This window comes from Triticum dicoccoides, chromosome 7B, assembly GCF_002162155.2.
Source record: "Triticum dicoccoides isolate Atlit2015 ecotype Zavitan chromosome 7B, WEW_v2.0, whole genome shotgun sequence".
In the NCBI taxonomy this organism is placed as follows: domain Eukaryota; kingdom Viridiplantae; phylum Streptophyta; class Magnoliopsida; order Poales; family Poaceae; genus Triticum; species Triticum dicoccoides.
Window position 1 is genome coordinate 583,831,345 of NC_041393.1, and position 19,532 is coordinate 583,850,876.

The following is a 19,532-nucleotide window of genomic DNA, read 5'->3' on the forward strand; positions in this document are numbered from 1 at the left end:
ACCTCCTCTCCTCTCCATCATCTCCATTCCAAAACCACCGTCTCGCCTCTCCCTCTTGTGATCTTCTCCATTGCAAAACCACCTCCTCTCCTCTCCATCATCTCCATTCCAAAACCACCTCCTCTCCTCTCCATCATCTCCATTCCAAAACCATTGTCTTGCCTCTCCCTCTTCTGATCTTCTCTCCATTGCAAAACCACCTCCTCTCCTCTCCATCATCTCCATTCCAAAACCACCTCCTCTCATCTCCCTCTTCTCTATTGCAAGACCACGGTCTCTCCTCCCATCTTCCAAAGCTAGCACTGGACCACTCAGAACGACAACTATGGAGAGGATGCAGCAGCGAATCAGGCAGATCGCTGGCAGTGACCAGGCAAAGTTTGCCAGGTTGAAGGAGATCCTTAGTTGGTTTGACAATGAGTGGGAGATTTCAAGGACGGTGTGGGCCATGTGGCAATGTATGCGAAAGAGCAAGACGGCGGTGATGAGGGCGGCGATGGACATGCACTCCTCGGCGGCAGTCACGCCGTAGTCCTCCGAGTTCATCGAGTATCTCCTATGGGCGATGGAGCAGACAGATTCGCCCAAGGCGACAGTCAGGCAGAGGTGGTGGGCGTACAGGTCGAAGGTCGAGCACCCAGAGGATAACAAATCGATCGAGTATGGTGTGTCGTTCGTGAGGGTGCAGAGCTAGCCGGAGCCACAGGAGTATTCGTTCTCCCACCGCGAGAGGAGGCCGGATGGCGCGACGTCTCTTCCCCGACGTTCTCCATAGTTCCCTCGACGCTCGCCTCGTTTCAACGGCGGCGGTAGGCTTTAAGGTAAGCTTCGCACTAACCTAATCTTCCACCTGCTCATGCTTACAATCAGTGTGACAGCTAATGAAATCATGCTTACAATCAGTCTCCGAGTACAACGCCAATCACCCTAAAATAGCTCTGGACCTTTGGGTCAAAGTTGTGACACAGTGTACAAATAAAGAAAAATAGATTGGTGCTTCTTTCAGAAAAGAGTACTCCCTAGAAAACTGCCAATATAAGCTACTAGTATTTGGTTAGATGATTTGCTGCCGAGAAAGATCCGTCCACAAAGAGAGCCACACATCCCACTGGTTGTGGTGGATGCCAATGCGTGCATGCAGCATGGTTGGTGTCGGTAATTTTTACTTGGCACACCTCACACTCTGCATATATGTCGGTTCCATACGTACATTTGTGCAGTTCCACCAAAATGTAGCTGAATAACCCTATTTGCACAGATAATGAAAAAGCATGATTACATTATAGTGGCACTAGTTGATGAAACACACAAAATAAATAGAAGAAAATATTGCGATAGTATCATAGTATGCCATGCTGCGAGGACGAGATGGGCCCTGCGACGCCTCATACGGTACGCCTCATACTGGACATCGTCCCAAGTCTCCTAGATACATCTGCTGCTAGTGATGAACACTAATGTACATCAGTAGTACAAGGAGGCGTCTTGATACATTCAAATCTCTATTTTTCTACATATCAACTAAAATTAAGCACCCCAGTTTGCAGAAACACTTAAACATTAACAGTGGGACTAGTTGATGAAACATACTTTAACAAAGAGAAGCACTTTCTTTATGTACATTGGAAATGAAATGATAGGGATGACACTCGCTCTATTTTAACTTTATTATTACTTCATTTTATCAGTGACACTAGGGTCGAGCAGGTGGCAAACGAGGTGTACCGTGCGTCGCAAGGATGGAGGCCGGGGGTGCTTAGACTGGGATGCTGAAGCTGGCTCTTTCAGTCACCAACATGGATGATTCAATTCATGGGACCTTTTGGTGCAGTTCACCTGAAATGAAGCAATGTCCCGTGAGCTAGCAGCTTCTTCTTCAAAAAAAAATTAAGAAAAGGGCTCCAGCCTCGGTTCCATTTCCATCAGAAAACGAAACCCACAAAGCTTCTTCTTCATTAGTTGCAATAAAATTGAGCAACATCAAAGTTGGTTGTGAAGCTCCTGGAATGCTCAACTATAATTTGGATATCATTTGTGTAGTTCAACTAAGATCGAGCATGAAATGTATATCTCTGTTTGCACAAAAAAGGTGGAAAGGAGGGTGACTAACAAGTGATGAAACATGCATCAAATGAAAAGAAGCATGTTCCTTATCTGAATGGAAATCCTACAAGGACAGTAGCAATTTCTAAAGCAGTGGCATTCCTAGATATTAGTGTGGGCATTAGGATTAACTATGACAATCGTTAAATACGACATTACTTTGGGAACGGGAGAGTAGGCGGACCAGGACAGTTGCATTTCTAACAAAAAGAACCAACTTATCTTAATGGGAAATTTTAGCAGGACATGTAAAGAAGTGCCATTGATTCATATTACTGGAGGCATTACATTGAAAACAACATTGGTTTAACGTGTCCTTACTTTTAACAGTGCGACTGCTACATTTTACCAGTGGAATTACATAAGAGTGGCTCGGGGCAACAAACATCAGAACAGGATATCTAGGTTGGTCCCATTTTTATTCGGTATAGCCACCTTATACTGTGTGACGCTAGCAAATCTAGTGTTGGACTTACTCTGTTGACTTGTCCCCCAGTCCCCACTTTCTTTCCTTTTTCAACCAATAGATCGGTTTTATATTGAGTTTGTACTGCGTTTCCCTTTATTTCCCTATTAGACCTAGAGACCAGTTGGATAGCCAGTCTCTGCTACTTTTCGCCCCCATTATTTCCTCTTTCGACCAAGTCCTAGATTCAGGTAACAAATCCTCTGCCACCTCCCACCCCCTTTCTTCCTTGTTTGAACCAAGTAGTACCAGATTCGAGTGCATGAACTAGTTTTACCTCTTAAACGTAAAAAAATTAGGTGGTTGTCGAACAGCCGATCGATCCTATCTACAAGGGGGCCTGCGAAATAGTAAAAGTTACAAATGCATCGACGTCAGGAGCTCGGGAAGTAGAGCAAGGCCGGTTTCGAAGGAAGTTATACCTGATGGTCACCGGGATGTCGCTAGGTGGGCGGCTGGAGGCCGGATCTGCCCACACTACGGTAGCAAGGAAGAAGGGGTCGGAGGCCCTCCCTCGCCAGCAGTGCTTGGGAGAGAACGACAAGGCAGGCTGATCGGGACGCGCCCAGCAGTGGGTAAGAGCCGTCGCCGAGGACGACCGCGTGAATGTTGCACCTTCTCACCTTCCCCGGCGGAGAGGATCCGGCTGGATCTGTGACCAGCGATGAGTAGAGAGAGAGTGTGTGTGTGGCCACCGATGTCGTGTTTAGATCTGGAGAGGCCGAGACGGTGTGAAGAGAGTAACACTAGCAAGCAAGCGCGGAGGCTCCTGCCTATATAGTGGAGTACTACTTAGTTTTCTTTTGTCTACCGGAGCCGGCTTGACCTCGTCAATGACTGTCGAGAAGTCTTCATGCACGTGGCCCGGAGGCGCAGTTGTCGTCATTTTGATCTGAAGCGCCGGATTATAACCTATAACACGAAAAAATTCCACATGACAAGAAATCATAACCTCACTGGCCAAAGGAGACAACATGAATCCCGATGAACAAACTAGATGAGGAACAAAGCTCAAATTAAAGATAAACTCGTAGAAAAGGGGTCCGTCGATAGATGTCCTAATTAGCATAGCCGGCTTGACGTAGATGGCAGCCGAGTAGTCACTGTTCGTGCATGTGCCCCCAATGACTAGCCCAACTCAGTTGTCGCTGTTTAACCCTCACAGTGATCCGAAGCACATGACACATAATTTTGCAAGATGACAAGAAACTTTTTTTTAGATTTCTCACCACAACTACAGCCATGTACAACACAGCCTGCACGATATGTAGATGATAGCCAATCCAGGCATGTCTGCTGGAGTCTGGTCACATGCATGGACAAACTGATCTTCCGTGTCTTGCAGTGATCGTCCAGGCACCAACGTAGTACAACACTTCTCTAGTACTATCGCTCGTCTCCCTCTTCTATTAAGTCACCTGACTTGCGGGGCCGGGGAGTGTGCCTATGGTCGGTTCTCAATTTCCGTCCCACATGTGTGTGCGAATGCAATATGACACGCGTTCCATTCAGAGAGCAGCGTGCCAGACCGACCGACCGTCTGGGCTGAGACGCGAACGCGACGTGCGTGCTGTATACTCCGTACATGTGTATCGCCGTTTTCTAGACGCTTTGCTCCATGGCGCGGGCGCAATCCATGGATACAAAATTAGTATATTGTAGACTATTTAAGAGTCGAGGGCGGGGCTTTTCCTGCCCGGTAGGCGGCGGGACAGTTCCGCCTGGTCAGTTCGACAGAGACGGGAGAAGACGAGGGAGTAGGCTGCTGCAAACGTAGGGCTGTGTGATTTGACAGCGAGTTACTGCTGGATAGGTGGGGCCCCGTGATTTAACTTGCCATTATCATTTTAACTGCGGCACTATGACCGGCGTGAGTCTCCCGATTCCTGACCACCTCCATACAGGTGCCTCTCCCAATGCTCCACCATGTAGTAGTAGAGGCTGGCTCTTGCATGAGAGCCCACTTCTCCACTTTTTCCTTGCCTCTCTTTCCTCCACATATGCAAAAATGCCATGTAAAGCGCACTATTGTACTTACTTGCTCCTACAGGTGCTTAAGCTTGCCACATAGGCATAAAGTCTGATGTGGCAAGTTAATCAAGAAGAGAGAGTCTAGTTTGGTAACCCAAGGAATAAACGGTGCTAAGCACGTGTACCTAGGTGAAAAGACAATTTTGAGTCTATAGCTAATTAAATGAAGCAAACTTAGCAACACCATTTCATTGGAAGAGGTCACTCCTTGGCAAATGCAATAAATACTAGTACTCCTTGTGTCCCATTATAAAAGAATGTTTTTGACACTACACTAGCTAGTGTCAAAAACGTTCTTATATTATGGGACGGAGGGAGTACGAAGAAAGAGATAGAGAGGAGTAAAAAAATACACTTATAGCCAACCTTGTTGTAGTATGAGTGACTAAGTGATGACAATGTATGACATGCCAACATCAGATAGCCTAACGCTCCGTGTTAAATCTCCAAGGACGCGACCACGCGAGCGACGCGACGGTCGTGGTAGGCGCGACCATGATATGGGCTGCTGGCAGCCCTTGGATCTGAGATCAAACAGTCGCATGCTAAGTTGCCGAAAATTTTAAGAATAACCCTCCAGGATAGGATATTCACCCATAGGTCTAGAATCATGCCATGCAACCGTTCGATCTCAGATCCAAGGGCTCTCGGAAGCCCGTATCATGGGAGAATGGAAAGCCACTACCCTGTCGTTCGCACGTTGGCAGTTCACTCCTACTCTTTCCCGCACGTCCTTTAATACTACGGCGGTTCACCCAGAGTCGTCCCGTCCATTCACATTACGGCAGTTTCACTAATCCTAACCCTCCTCCCAAATCCATGGCATCCCAAATCTCCCCGATCGGCAGTGAGTACAAGGTTAGAACCATCACCAGCGATGAGTTCGATGTCATCTACACCCATACTTCCACGACAGTGAAAGGATGCCTTTCTTGCTTCAGACGCATGTTCAAAAACTCACATGATGAGTGGGTCGCTGGGCTAGATGTTGAGTACACCATAGTCGTGGGACGAGAGAAGGATCTAAAGGACGAAGAGAGGAAGAAGCCTGCCCTGATCCAGGTTTGCGTGCATGACTTATGCTTGGTCTACCACATATGCCATGCCGACGTTGAGTGCCAGGATTTTAAGGACTTCCTCGAGAGCAACCTAGTCAAATTCGTTACTGTAGACTTTGGTAACGACAAAGAAGTCATGCGTCGGATAGGCCTCGTTGTAGGAAACACCTTCTACCTCCAAAAGAATCGGCTGGTGTCCTCTCGTCAGCCTTCAATGCTGACCCTGGCAGGAGCCATGGTTCATCCTTCGTTCAGTAAACTAGAGAAACCTCCATACACGTTTCATCGTCATGCATGCATGGCAGCAGAATGTACTAGATATAGACCACATCCACCACGCTGCAATGGATGGCTACCTTTGTTTCAATATCTACAAGGGTTGGATGAAGAGCAACAGCCAAGTTGGCGGTTCAAGCAAAGAAGTATCGGCCAAGAGGACGAGGGAGAAGGACGAAGTCGAGGACGTGGACGAGGACTCCGAGTAATGTGGCAGTGTCGTTGCTCATGGCGGTTCTAAACTTCTAATGCAGTGTCTACCGGATTAGTTGCATAGTTTAATTTCAGGTGTGCTTAGTTTAATATGAGGGGTGTGTTGTGTTGAGCCCCCAGCAGAACTATGCTATGTTTCTTCTCGTTACATTAACTCTTCAGTATGTACATACTAGTACCAGTATTTCTTTAATAGAATTTAGCACCCCAATTAAGAACGTACTAGCTTTTTTAATAGTACTATATGCATAATTTGGTGACGAGTGCTCTCTATATGTACCACCTTTTTTTAAAATTTCAATTTTTGCTCCATGGAGCAATCCATCGATAGTGGAGTACTACTGTACAAAAGTATACATTTTTTTAAAAGGCTAGCGTACTATTCATCACACACACACACACACACACACACACACACACACACACACACACACACACACACACACACACACATATATATATATATATATATAGCCAGTTAAATTCTCAACCTAGAACGATGTGCATGCCATGTAGTAAACCGATCCGGAGGAAGTATAGTAAAAATGAGGTGATTTTACCTAGCGATCGGCGGGGGAGCATGGCCTGTCATGCGGTCCCACGTGTCATGATGTACCAAGGCGATGCGTGTGTCCCTCTTGAGGCAGAAGCAATACTAGTACGTGGTTTGAGATGATGTCTAACCGAAGTGTGAAATAATGGTTGCTTCGTCCATCTTGGAAGGTGCGGCATTGTGATTTGACGTCTCATTGCTCATTACTAACACTGGTCCGGTACGAGTGGGGTGCGTCCCCCTACTGTTCTGCACTGTAATTTGGTGCTTGAAACGTCGACCCGGTTGCACATTAGATGACCCCCACATCCTCTGTCAAAATAAACAACACCCCGATCAATGCATTTCACTCTTCCGTGCAACGGACGGGCACCTTACTTGCTCCTACATGTGCTTAAGCTTGCCACATAGGCATAAAGTATGATGTGGCAAGTTAATCAAGAAGAGAGAGACTAGTTTGGTGACCCAAGGAAGAAACGGTGCTAAGCACGTGTACCTACGTGAAAAGACAATTTTGAGTCTATAGCTAATTAAATGAAGCAAACTTAGCAACACAATTTCATTGGAAGAGGTCACTACTTGGCAAATGCAATAAATACTAGTACTCCCTGTGTCCCATAATATAAGAACGTTTTTGGCGCAACACTAGTGTAAAAAACGTTCTTATATTATGGGATGGAGGGAGTATGAAGAAAGAGATAGAGAGGAGTAAAACAATACACTTATAGCCAACCTTATAGCCAACCTTGTTGTAGTATGAGTGACTAAGTGATGACTATGTATGACATGCCAACATCAGATAGCCTAACGCTCCGTGTTAAATCTCCAAGGGCGCGACCGCGCGAGCGACGCGGCGGTCGTGGTAGGCGCGACCATGATACGGGCTGCTGGTAGCCCTTGGATCTGAGATCAAATGGTCGCATGCTAAATTGCTGAAAATTTGCAGAATAACCCTCCAGGATAGGATATTCACCCATTGGTCTAGAATCATGCCATGCAACCATTCGATCACCGATCCAAGGGCTCTCGGAAGCCCGTATCATGGGAGAATGGAAAGCCACTACCCTACCGTTCGCACGCTGGCAGTTCGCTCCTACTCGTCCCCGCACGTCCTTTAATACTACGGCGGTTCGCTCCTAGTTGTCCCGTCCATTCACACTACGGCAGTTCCACTAATCCTAACCCTCCTCCCAAATCCATGGCGTCCCAAATCTCCCCAATCGGCGGTGAGTACAAGGTTAGAACCATCACCAGCGATGAGTTCGACGTCATCTACACCCGTTCTTCCGCGACGGTGAAAGGATGCCTTTCTCGCTTCAGACGCATGTTCGAAGACTCACATGATGAGTGGGTCACCGGGCTAGATGTTGAGTACATCATAGTCGTGGGACGAGAGAAGGATCTAAAGAACGAAGAGAGGAACAAGCCCACCGTGATCCAAGTTTGCGTGCATGACTTATGCTTGGTCTACCACATATGCCATGCCGACGTTGAGTGCCAGGATTTTAAGGACTTCCTCGAGAGCAACCTAGTCAAATTCGTTACTGTAGACTTTGGTAACGACAAAGAAGTCATGCGTCGGATATGCCTCGTTGTAGGCAACACCTTCGACCTCCAAAAGAATCGGCTGGTGTCCTCTCGTCAGCCTTCAATGCTGACCCTGGCAGGAGCCATGGTTCATCCTTCGTATGGTAAACTGGAGAAACCTACATACACGTTTCATCGTCATGCATGGCGGCGGAATGTACTAGATATAGACCACATCCACTATGTTGCAATGGATGTCTACCTTTGTTTCAATATCTACAAGGGTTGGATGAAGAGCAACAGCCAAGTTGGCGGTTCAAGCAAAGAAGTATCGGCCAAGAGGAAGAGGGACAAGGACGAAGTCGAGGACGTGTACGAGGACTTCGAGTAAGGTGGCAGTGTCGTTGGTCATGGTGGTTCTAATGCAGTGTCTACCGGAATAGTTGCAAAGTCTAATTTCAGGTGTGCTTAATTTAATTTGAGGGGTGTGTTGTGCTGAGCCCCCAGCAGAACTATGTTATGTTTCTTATTGTTACTTTAACTCTCCAGTAAGTACATACTAGTATTTCTTACATTTCATCTTTTAGTTAGTATAGTATTACCACTCATTTATTCACATTATATACATAAAATATATATGGCCAACATCATATAGCCAGCAGTTTAGTTGTCAAAGAATTTCAGGGTGCTTAGTTTTGTCAAAGAATTCCAGGGTGCTTAGTTTTATTTGAGGGGTGCGTTGTGCTGGATACCATTATTGTGACTAGACTTTTTAATAGTACTATATGCATAATTTGGCGACGAGCGCTCTCTATATGAACCACTTTTTTTTAATTTCCAGTTTTGCTCCATGGCGCAATCCATCGATACTACTGCTGTACAAAAGTATACATTTTTTAAAAGGCTAGAGTGCAGGGCAGTCTAGCTTGGTCGGTTTCATGAGAGGCGAGGGCCTTTGTGATTTGACGACTCATTACTGCTGGAAGGCGGGGCATTGTGATTTGACTGCTCGTATAAATGCGCCGACGACCTGATCGAGGAGGAGCAAAGAACTAGGGCTGTCAAAAAAGTTCGGGCTCGACAAACTGTTTGAGTTCGGCTTGTTAAAAGCTCGATTCGAGCTCGGCTCGAAGTCTTAACAAGCCAAACTCAAGCCTAATGTGTAGCTCGCGAGCCATTCGAGCTCGATCTCGAACAGTTCGGCAAAGCTCGGTCAAACACATGCGATGGAGCACACATTGCTAAACTATGCGCATTTTGTAGGAACAATAGGCTAAATCTAGGTCACGCAGCTTGTCTTTTGCGATGTCCAAAACTAGTCCATGTCCATGTAGCCAAGTGCTACACTAACGACACGATAGCTCAGATTCACCACATGAAGAAAAAAAGAGCAAAAAGAATGCCTGATCGCAGTGTACTTTTTTCATTGCTATATTTAGCTGTATGTTCGGGCTCGACAAACTGTTTGAGTTCGGCTTGTTAAAAGCTCGATACGAGCTCGGCTAGAAGTCTTAACAAGCCAAACTCAATCCTAACATGTAGCTCGAAGGTCAACCTAGGCTCGCTCGAGCTCGACTTGAACTTCTACCAAGCTCAAGCCGAGCCCGCATGTGTTCGCTCGAGTTCAGCTCGTTGACAGGCCCACAAAGAATCGTGCGGTATACTCAAGTTTTCCACTGGAGTAGTACTGTGACGGAGGAGCACGAAACACGGCAGCCCAGTGCCATATGGCGATAAAAAATGATCTAATTTGCTAGTCATCTCATTGTTAGAATTGTTCTATTCATTCCCTCAAAAAACAAAAACCATTATTCTATTCATGCCTCGCAGAGAACGTGACACGTGCGGCGAAACACCCAAAGCAAAAGATGAAACACAGCAGCAAAAGAAGAAGGAAGATTATCACCCCAAATGATCTAATTCACCGCAGAGTCGTAACTGCTTCTTCATCGCCTCCATGACCTCCATCTCCTTGCGTGTATCCTCCGCCATCTTCTTCATTATGTCCATGACGCGGGATTTCTCGACGCGAGCTTTCATCATCTGTTCCACGGCCGCATTACGTACCTTGACAGCAGCCGGGTGCTCGATGCGAAGCTTCGCCAACTCCTCCTTCTGTTCCATGACGAGGGCCTGCAGCATCTTCATCGAGGAACTACTATTCTCATGCAGCTTCTTCCAGCCGGTGTTCTTCTCCCTCAACAGGTCGATCTCGTGGCAGAGCTTCGCCTTGTCCTCGTCAAGTCGCAGGATTTCGCCGGTTGCCTTCTTCTCCGAGGCAATGCTCTTCTTCAGCAGCATCACCAAGCTGGCGGTCAACTCCCCCTGCTGATTGAGCTCAGCGGGCATGTCGTTGAGGCTCTCCTTCAGCAGCTCCGTCAAGCCTTGGATGAACTCCTTCTGCTTATTGAGGTGCTTATTGAGCTGATCGGGCATGCTGTCGAGGGATAACGACTCCAGCTCCGCCGGCTCGGCATGTTCGCCTCCGCGGCTAGGGCGCTCCTGGGAGCCATCACCTGCCCGTGAGAGATCTTTCGAGGTCTCTGCGTGGCGGGGAGCCCTCTTTTTTTTTCCGCAGCCTTGGTTGCCGCTCCCTCGTTACGAGTAGTTCTCGACCTAGAGCTCTTCTCACCGGCCATGGCAACGACGGACGAAGAAGAAGCACTTATGAGGAGGAAAGGTAGAGTAATTTTCGGTTAGGTAGTTCCCCTTTTTATAACCTAAGTACTAGCACTAGTAGTACTAATACCTGCATAGTGGGAACACGTTCAGGTTTGGTACGTAGTACTAGTAGGTGTGAGCAGGCTTTCGAATGTGATGGAAACAAGGTAAAGATTAATTGATGGTTTTGGTTTCGAGGCCCGAAACGGCTCCTGATGAGTTTAGTGGAACATAAATTTCAAGTAGACTACACTGCTCAAATGCGTAAATATTATGTTACTGTCAAAAATTGGCACAAAATACGAAGGAGACCAATGGAAGTACTACTAGCAACCCACGATTTAACTACTCGCATGCGCATAATGGAGTAATAATGTCTTTCTTCCGCCCTCACGTCCACTCAATTTGCATGCGCTGTATTAATTGACCATCAATGAAGTGAACGACTTTACACGTGTCAAAATATCACATGGGGTGGATATTGGTACAAAATTGCGTCCGCCCATGTACCCGCGTGTGCGTGCGAGGGAATGAGTGCGTGCCTGGCGTGCGTGCACATCTTCGCTTTGTGCATGTACCGCCACTATGGCTCAGGGAGGACGAGTACATTCTTCTAGAACCAGCAGCACGTCACTGTGATCAATCCACGCAAGGAGGTCGCGACAACACCTCCACATGTGTCACATGGCTTCATGAACTGTAAGAGAGACACTGTGTAGCGTGCTATTGGTATTCTAATTTACGTGTTTTGCACATACTCGAAGTACTAGTAATTTACACGTGCATTGCACGCATCAGATTTTGCAACCAAATTATGAATAAATACCACACTATAGCATGTAAGCTCTTAGTCATATATGCGTGATGTAGCCCTTCGTTTAATTCTTATAGTTCATCCCATTCAAAATCAAAGTATTTTTTATAAAAAAGCTAAGAACGCGTGAATAGGAAAAACATGGGATTATAGTGGAATGTCGTCTTGAATCCTACAGGATTGTATGAGTGTTTGATTGTGCATAGAAAAAATGCAGAATTCTTTCAAAGAGGTTTGAGTGGATGGGATGTTTCCTATGAAATCTAGTGCAAGTGAATCATATGGAAAAATTCCTATGGTTTACAATCCTATGAATCAAACAACCAAGATAGGAAAAATTCCTAATGATTAGAATCCTCCAAAATTCCTTTGAGAATCCTTTGAATCAAAGAAGCCCTTAATCTATTTTATGATTCATGGAATTGTGCATTGTAAAGCATAAATTAAAAACAAATAATGGCAATTCAACTAGAAAAAAAGTTTGGGCAGTTATGATACAGAATATTCTAGAACAAAAGAGAACCACTGTTGTTTTGAGGTTTGTGCATTATGCTTAAGTTCAACCATGGAGTCTGCTAGATTGTACATGTGGCAAAATCTGGTGGGGGGATAGAAGATAGTGCGAGGGGCCGAGTGGAGGGAGACTATGAAGGAATGCACAAGTGCGAGATCGATATTTAGAGAGAGGGGGCGAATACGTGCACTGTTGCATGCAGTGGCAGAGCCATGAAAAATAAATGAGCTAGGGGGCCAAGCATTGCTAATCCTTTATGAGGAGGGTCAATTCGTGAAATTAAACCTTTTTTAGAAGCAATTTTCTAATGATCACATTCATATTAGCCTCGATATATAGTGATGTTAGGGGGGGCAGGGCCCTTACTGCCCCCTATCTTCGCCATTGTGCACCCATCTGAGAGATGAAGTGGAAGGCATGGATGATGAGAGGGGGACATTGGATATATAATTAATGTGGGTGTATTAGCTATTTATGTTAATCCTATATAGAGAGGTATAGATTGATCGATGTGGACGTGGGAGAGGTATAGATTGATCGATGTGGACGTGGGAAAGAGGGTGAGACCTCACTAGATATATCAATTGATCGGTTTGTGTGGAAAACTATGAAAGACCTAGCTATATACACACATACATAGAGGAACATCGATCGTTGCGCATGCACGCGTGAGAGATAAAGAATGCCCGGTATGAGGGAGAGGGGGATGTGTGTGGGTGTGTGCCTTCATGGGAGACCGACCTAAAGTAAAAGATTGCATGCATGCGATAGATAATGCCGACTGGTAGTGTGTGTGCATGCATGCACGAGAGAAATTAGTGGTACAATTATAAAGAGAAGACTACTGTGTGGGTGTAAAAGAATAGGTGAGGTCATAATCAATGTAAAGTTGAATTCAAATATTTGAATAAGAGATCCTGATGTTTGAAACCCATGCATGCATGAATATAACGGAGATCTGCGCGGTGTGCTTTGGAAACGAGCATGTTGTAATGTATACACATTGAACAAGGTCAGACTGATTTGAATTTGAGATACCGATGGCAGACATCATTTGCCCATGTCGCATCCATGCATGTAATTGGAGATGATGGGCGGCTTTCGCATCACATATCTATATCTATACCCCTATATATATTATATTATATATTTTTTATATTGTGTGCGGGTAACTTTAACTTTGAAAGATGGTCGTTGGATGAGGCGAATCCGATGGTCCAAAGATGGCAAATTTGAGCACTATTGGCCGTTGGATATCATCTAGATTCCACCAGATTTTGCCACATGTATAATCTAGAAGACTCCATGGTTGAACTTCAGCATAATGCACAAACATCAAAACACAAGCACTTCTTATTTGTTCTAGAATCTTCCGTATCAGAATTGCCCAAATGTTTTTCTACATGATTTGCCATTATTTGTTTTTACTTTATGTCTTACAATGCACAATTCCATGAATCTTAAAATAGATTAGCTTTCTTATAAAAACTAGATGATTTTGAATGAAATGAACTATAAGAATTAAACGAACATCTACATCATGCATATATGACTCAAAGCTTGCATGCTATAATGTGGTATTTATTCATAATTTGGTTGCCAAATCTCATGCGTGCAATGCACGTGTACCTTACTCTAGTCTAAATGGTGTTTGTGTGTGTGTTGTGCATGTTGAGGTGAAAATTGTCTTTTTTTGGGTACACGTTAAGCTTGTTCTTCTGAAATTTTAAGCCGCGCCTTGTTATGCCAAAAATTGAAGCTAGCGTGTCTGTCTATCGTGCTGCGAAACTCCCGCCTCTTCAACCCGCGCCTTGTTAGCCCGAAATATTTAAGATATATCTTTGTCTCTTGTGCTCCGACAACTCCCTCCATCTCAACCCGTGCCTTGCTATTCTGAAATTATAACGCGCGCGAAAACTCCCACCTCCTGTGAAATCCCGACACGCGAAATGCCCGTGGTACCCCTGAACCAAAAGAACCGCCTTAAATCGGTGGGGGGTACTTTCGTAACTTACCGCACATTTCGGACAAGCGTGTCTCTAAGCCATGGTTCCCCACTGCCATCCCATCCGCCCACCCATTCATACACCGAGGCCGCGAAAACCCGCGACGAAACCCCACACCCTGCTCCGTCCGCCACCCAGCCGGAGCTTATTCCCCGACGATGTCGTCCACAGCAACACCTCGATGTCCCTTATCCACCATACCGGATGAGGATCCATCGTCGATCTCATCATCCCGCCGGTTTAGCCACCCCGTCCTCCACCTCCATGGAGCTGCCCCGACGTTCCCCTCGTCTTTCACGCCACCTCCATTCCCACACCACCGTCTTCGCCTGCACCACCGGAAGAGCATCATCATCACCATTTCCTCGGATGAAGTTGCGGCCTAATCAGCGCCACCAAAGAGGTTGTACACTAATCGCCGCATTTTCTTCTTGAATCGATCTCACGGTGCTGCCGGCGCTCGGTCTCGAGCCGACACGGCGCGGTTCCATCCACGGCAGCGTCACCGGTCATTTCCTCCACGGCGTCGCTCCCTTGGTGGCTCTGTCCACATCAGTAGGAGCTGCTGCTGCTTTAGCTCTCGCTCGCGCTGCTGCTCTGCTCTTGCTCTCGGTCCCCTGCCTAGTCTGCTCTTTCTATTGCTCTTGCTCGCGCTGCTGCTCTCGCTCTTGCTCTTGCTTGCGATTCTACTCCGATTTGGCTACACTTCAGTCGACTGAATCGACTTTTGGGTCAGTCGATTTCCAAGGGGTGGGCTCGCTGGGGTGAAGGAAGAACCAGCCGCAGCGGGGAGGCGGGCTCGCCGGAGAGGTAACCCACTATCTATCTTAGGGTTCAGGATGGGGCGGTGGTCGCCAGCGGTGGCGGGGCGTTGGCGGGGCGGTGGCATGGCGATCGCCGGAGAAAAAGCTCGGCACGGGGGGGCCTAGAGGGATGGCCGGGGCGGCGGCGGACCGGCGGTGGGGGTGTTTTCGGGGAAGGCGGGGTGGCGCACTGCCGGCCGCGGGCGGCGAGGGGCTGCTGTTTGGCTGGTGGTGGCTGGCGGCTCAGGGGGTGTGGAGGTTGAAGATGAACCGCAGGCCCTTGATTTCGTATCCAACGGCTGCAAAATCGACTGACCAGAGATGAAAAAGTCAGTCGACCGACGTGTAGCCTCACCTTGCTAGTGCGTTCAGTTTCGACAGCAAAATTCAGTTTCGACAGAAAAATTCAGTTTGGACAGTTAGGTTCAGTTTCAACAGTTAAGTTCAGTTTCGACAGTTAAGTTCAGTTTCGACAGTTAAGTTCAGAGATGAGCGGCTGATGTATTTTACATCTAGCACTTTGTGGTTATGTATTTTACATCATGTATTGGAGATGCTCTTAGAATTCCACTCAGGTTAACGTTGTTCGTTGTCTCTCTTGTCCTGCTTCAGCCTCGACATCGTACAACTCAGCGGAGCTTCTCCAACGACGGAACCCTCCATCATAGCGGAGCAGTACCTCGGGCTCCATCTACAGACGCCTAAGATCTTCTTCCCCTCCTCCGACAGCAAAGTCAACCGGAGCATCCTCACCGGCCAACCCAATCACGCTGAGATCGACATGGCTTCGCCAAAGAGGTTGTACACTTGTTGAATCTCTTTTTTACTCTACATGTTATATATATTGTCCACTGAGCACTCGTAGTAACGGGAAATATGATTATTTTATCCTACTATATGACAAGCAGTGAGGTACCAGGCAACTTAGCTATCCGTGATGGACTCTCTTGAACGCCACCATTATTTATCTCTGCGCGTTTGAGCTGTGCATTTGTCGATGGACCTGGGAGTTGAGCTAGTATGGCAGTGGCCTGGGTCCAAAGTAATAGAAGTAGCACAAAAACATTTTTTAGTGTAGGATTTTCCTTGCTCAAGCCTGCCTACTAGAATCGCCAGTGCTTGAAAGGAAAAGTGAATGAAAAACATAGGAATTGGAAAGTTTCCTATGGTACTACTTTTCATGAATTTGGTGCAAAGGAATGGAGCAAAGGAAAACTGTAGGATTTGTTCCTTTAGTGTCTCCTTGAAAGAAAAACCGTAGGAATTCTAATTTCCACTTCTCCTCCTTTTCATATTCCTATTCATCAAGCACAAGACTAAGAGATAGTAGCATAATAGCATTATAATCGTACATTTTCTTATGGTTTGACTTAATCTCACCATGCTTTTTTGCATCCTGTCATCTTCCAATTGTTGTGAGTCAAACACCCAGATTGGCAGAAATCCTGTGTTTTTAAATTCTTTGTTTTGCACGTGCATTCCTATCCTATTCCTGTCTATTTCCTATCCCTGCATTGTTAGAATCCTCAAATTCAAACAAGCCCTTACTCAATTACTTCTGTTACAGATATGTGTCCAAGAAAACCTTGTGTGGTTTGTCCTGCTCCTGCGGCGCTATGTTCCACCCCAGCTCAGCTACTCCAACGATGGAAGGGTTCACCACAGCAGGGATCCGCTCTCCAGACTGTCTTTCGCCGCCTCAGATCTTCTTCCCCGCCGCTGGCAGCCACGACAACTGCATTACCATCATCAACTGAGCAGATGACCTTGAGGACTACACGGGTCCGTAGGAGAGTTCGCACTCTTCCATGTCTGCTTACGTTATGTGTCGCTTAATATGATGACATGCTACATTATCGTCGTGTTCACCTATTAGACTCTGAGTCAGGTCCAAACTAATGCTAAAACTTGAGTTTTTAAATGGTTGTGGGGTACATATCGGGGCAGCAATCAGTACTATCTGTCTACTATCTGGTTAATCTCCAGTGTCTACTATGAGTTTCATGTTGGGTGCAAACAAACATTAAAGAAGCCATTATCTGTATCTTTTAACTAAAGCTATTATCTTCCTGCTATCATTGGTTTTGGGTCTATCCACAGTTTGCTACCATCACTCTGGATTTGTGCATGCACTCCTTACATAATCTCACTATGTTTTATTCCTATGCATGCCAGTTATTGTACACAATGGAACTGATCATGTAGAGAAAAAGAGACGAGCCTTGCGTGGAAATAAAATTTCATGCAGACGTCGTTCCATGGTGGGCGCAAAGGCAGCCCCCCTCCACCCATTTTGGATCGTAATCAAGAGGAAGATAACTGTTCTGAGGGGGATTCAGAAGGAGAAGACCACTCCTATTTACCCCATGAGGTCTTCGCTCTAACTTGGCATGCTGATGTTGGTAATATCATGCATATGGTGCCTTGTGTATACATTAAAGATGGCATCTGCTTAGTTTAGACATGCTTTGTGTCAATGCCATCTGTTTTGTTTCTTTATCGTATATGTGAATCATGCAATGTCATCTTGTCTAGCCAGGCATCATATATGTGAATTTTGCAATGCCACCCTGGTTAAACAGTCATCTTATATGTGAATTATATCATGCCATCATTTTTTTATTATGTGTTAAATTTGTCAACAATTTTAGTACATTCAGTTACTCTTCTTGTGCATCAGCCATTCGGCACGATCATGGAAAAATCTGGAGTGGAAACAAGGTCTTCAGAGCAGACAATGCTATCTGACAAAGCGCATGTCTTGCTGGTTACTGATAGCTCCTCAGAGGAGGATTCAGAGACAGATGAACAGTCATATTCCCCCCCCTGAGGTGCATGCCCTAACTTGGCAGGGTTATGTTACTCATATCGTGCGTGTGGTATCTTGCATTGCTATGTCATTTGCTTAGTTTAGACATGCTTTGTGTGAATGCCACCTGTTTAGTGTCTAATTACCATATATGTGAATTATGCAATGCCATCTTGTTGCAAGACATTATATATGTGAATTATGCAATGTTATGTTGTTGCAAGGCATTATGTATGTGAATTATGCAATGCCATGCTGTTTAGGCAAGCATCATATATGTGAATTATATCATGCCGTCCTTTTTTTGTATTTCTCATTGCTTTTGTCGACAATGTTTGTATATTCAACTGCTCTTCCTGTGCATCAGACATTTGAATTGGTGATGGAGAAATCTGGAGTGAAAACAAGGTCTTCAGAGCAGACAATGCTACCTGCTGAAGCAGATATCTTGCTGGTTACAGATAGCTCTTCAGAGGAGGATTCAGAGGCAGATGACCAGTCCTATTATCCCCCTGAGGTGTATGCCCAAACTTGGCAGGGTTATATTACTCATATAATGCATATGTTGTATTGCAATGCTTATTTTTTACATCATATAAACAATATTGAATGCCATCTCCTTAGTTGACACATCATATATGCAATTTCCCTCTGCTCACTTCCTTAGTATATAAATCATATATTTGAATTATGTCATGCCATGATGTTTACATAGACAACATGTATCTGAATTATGGCATGCCAACCCATTTTCTAAAGACATAATATAGTTATATCATCTCATCCTGTTTACATAGTCATCATATTTTAAATTATGTCATTCTATCCGTGAATTATATCATGCCATCATGTTTCCATCGACGACATGTTTGTGATTTATGCCATGCCAACCACTTTAATAGACACATCGTATAGTTATATCATGTCATCCTGTTTACATAGTCGTCATATTTTGAAGTATGTCATTCTATCCTGTTTAGTTAGCCATCATACATGTGAAATTGTGTCATGCTATCCTGTTTAATTAGCCATCATATATGTGAAATTATGTCCTGCTATTCTGTTTGCTCAGACAACATAAATGTGAATTATTTCATGCCATGTTTTCTTCCCTACTATCCATTGCACCTGTCTATCTTACAATGTCTGTGTTGGGGAACGTTGCAGAAAATAAAAAATTTCCTACGGTTTCACCAAGATCCATCTATGAGTTCATCTAGCAATGAGTGATAATAGTGCATCTACATACCTTTGTAGATCGCGAGCGGAAGCGTTCAAGTGAACGGGGTTGAGGTAGTCGTACTCGTCGTGATCCAAATCACTGATGACCAAGTGCTGAACGGACAGCACCTCCGCGTTCAACACACGTACGGAGTGGATGACGTCTCCTCCTTCTTGATCCAGCAAGGGGAAGGAGAGGTCGATGAAGATCCAGCAGCACGACGGCGTGGTGGTGGATATAGCAGGACTCCGGCAGGGCTTCGCCAAGCAACTGCGGGAGGAGGAAGAGGTGTAGCAGGGGGAGGGAGGCGCCAAGACACAGGGTGCGGCTGACCTCCCTCCCCCCTCCTTTATATAGGCCCCCAGGGGGGGCGCCGGCCCTAGGAGATCCAATCTCCCAAGGGGGGCGGTGGCCAGGGGGGGTGGAGTGCCCCCCAAGGCAAGTGGGGCGCGCCCCCCACCTAGGGCACAGGGGGG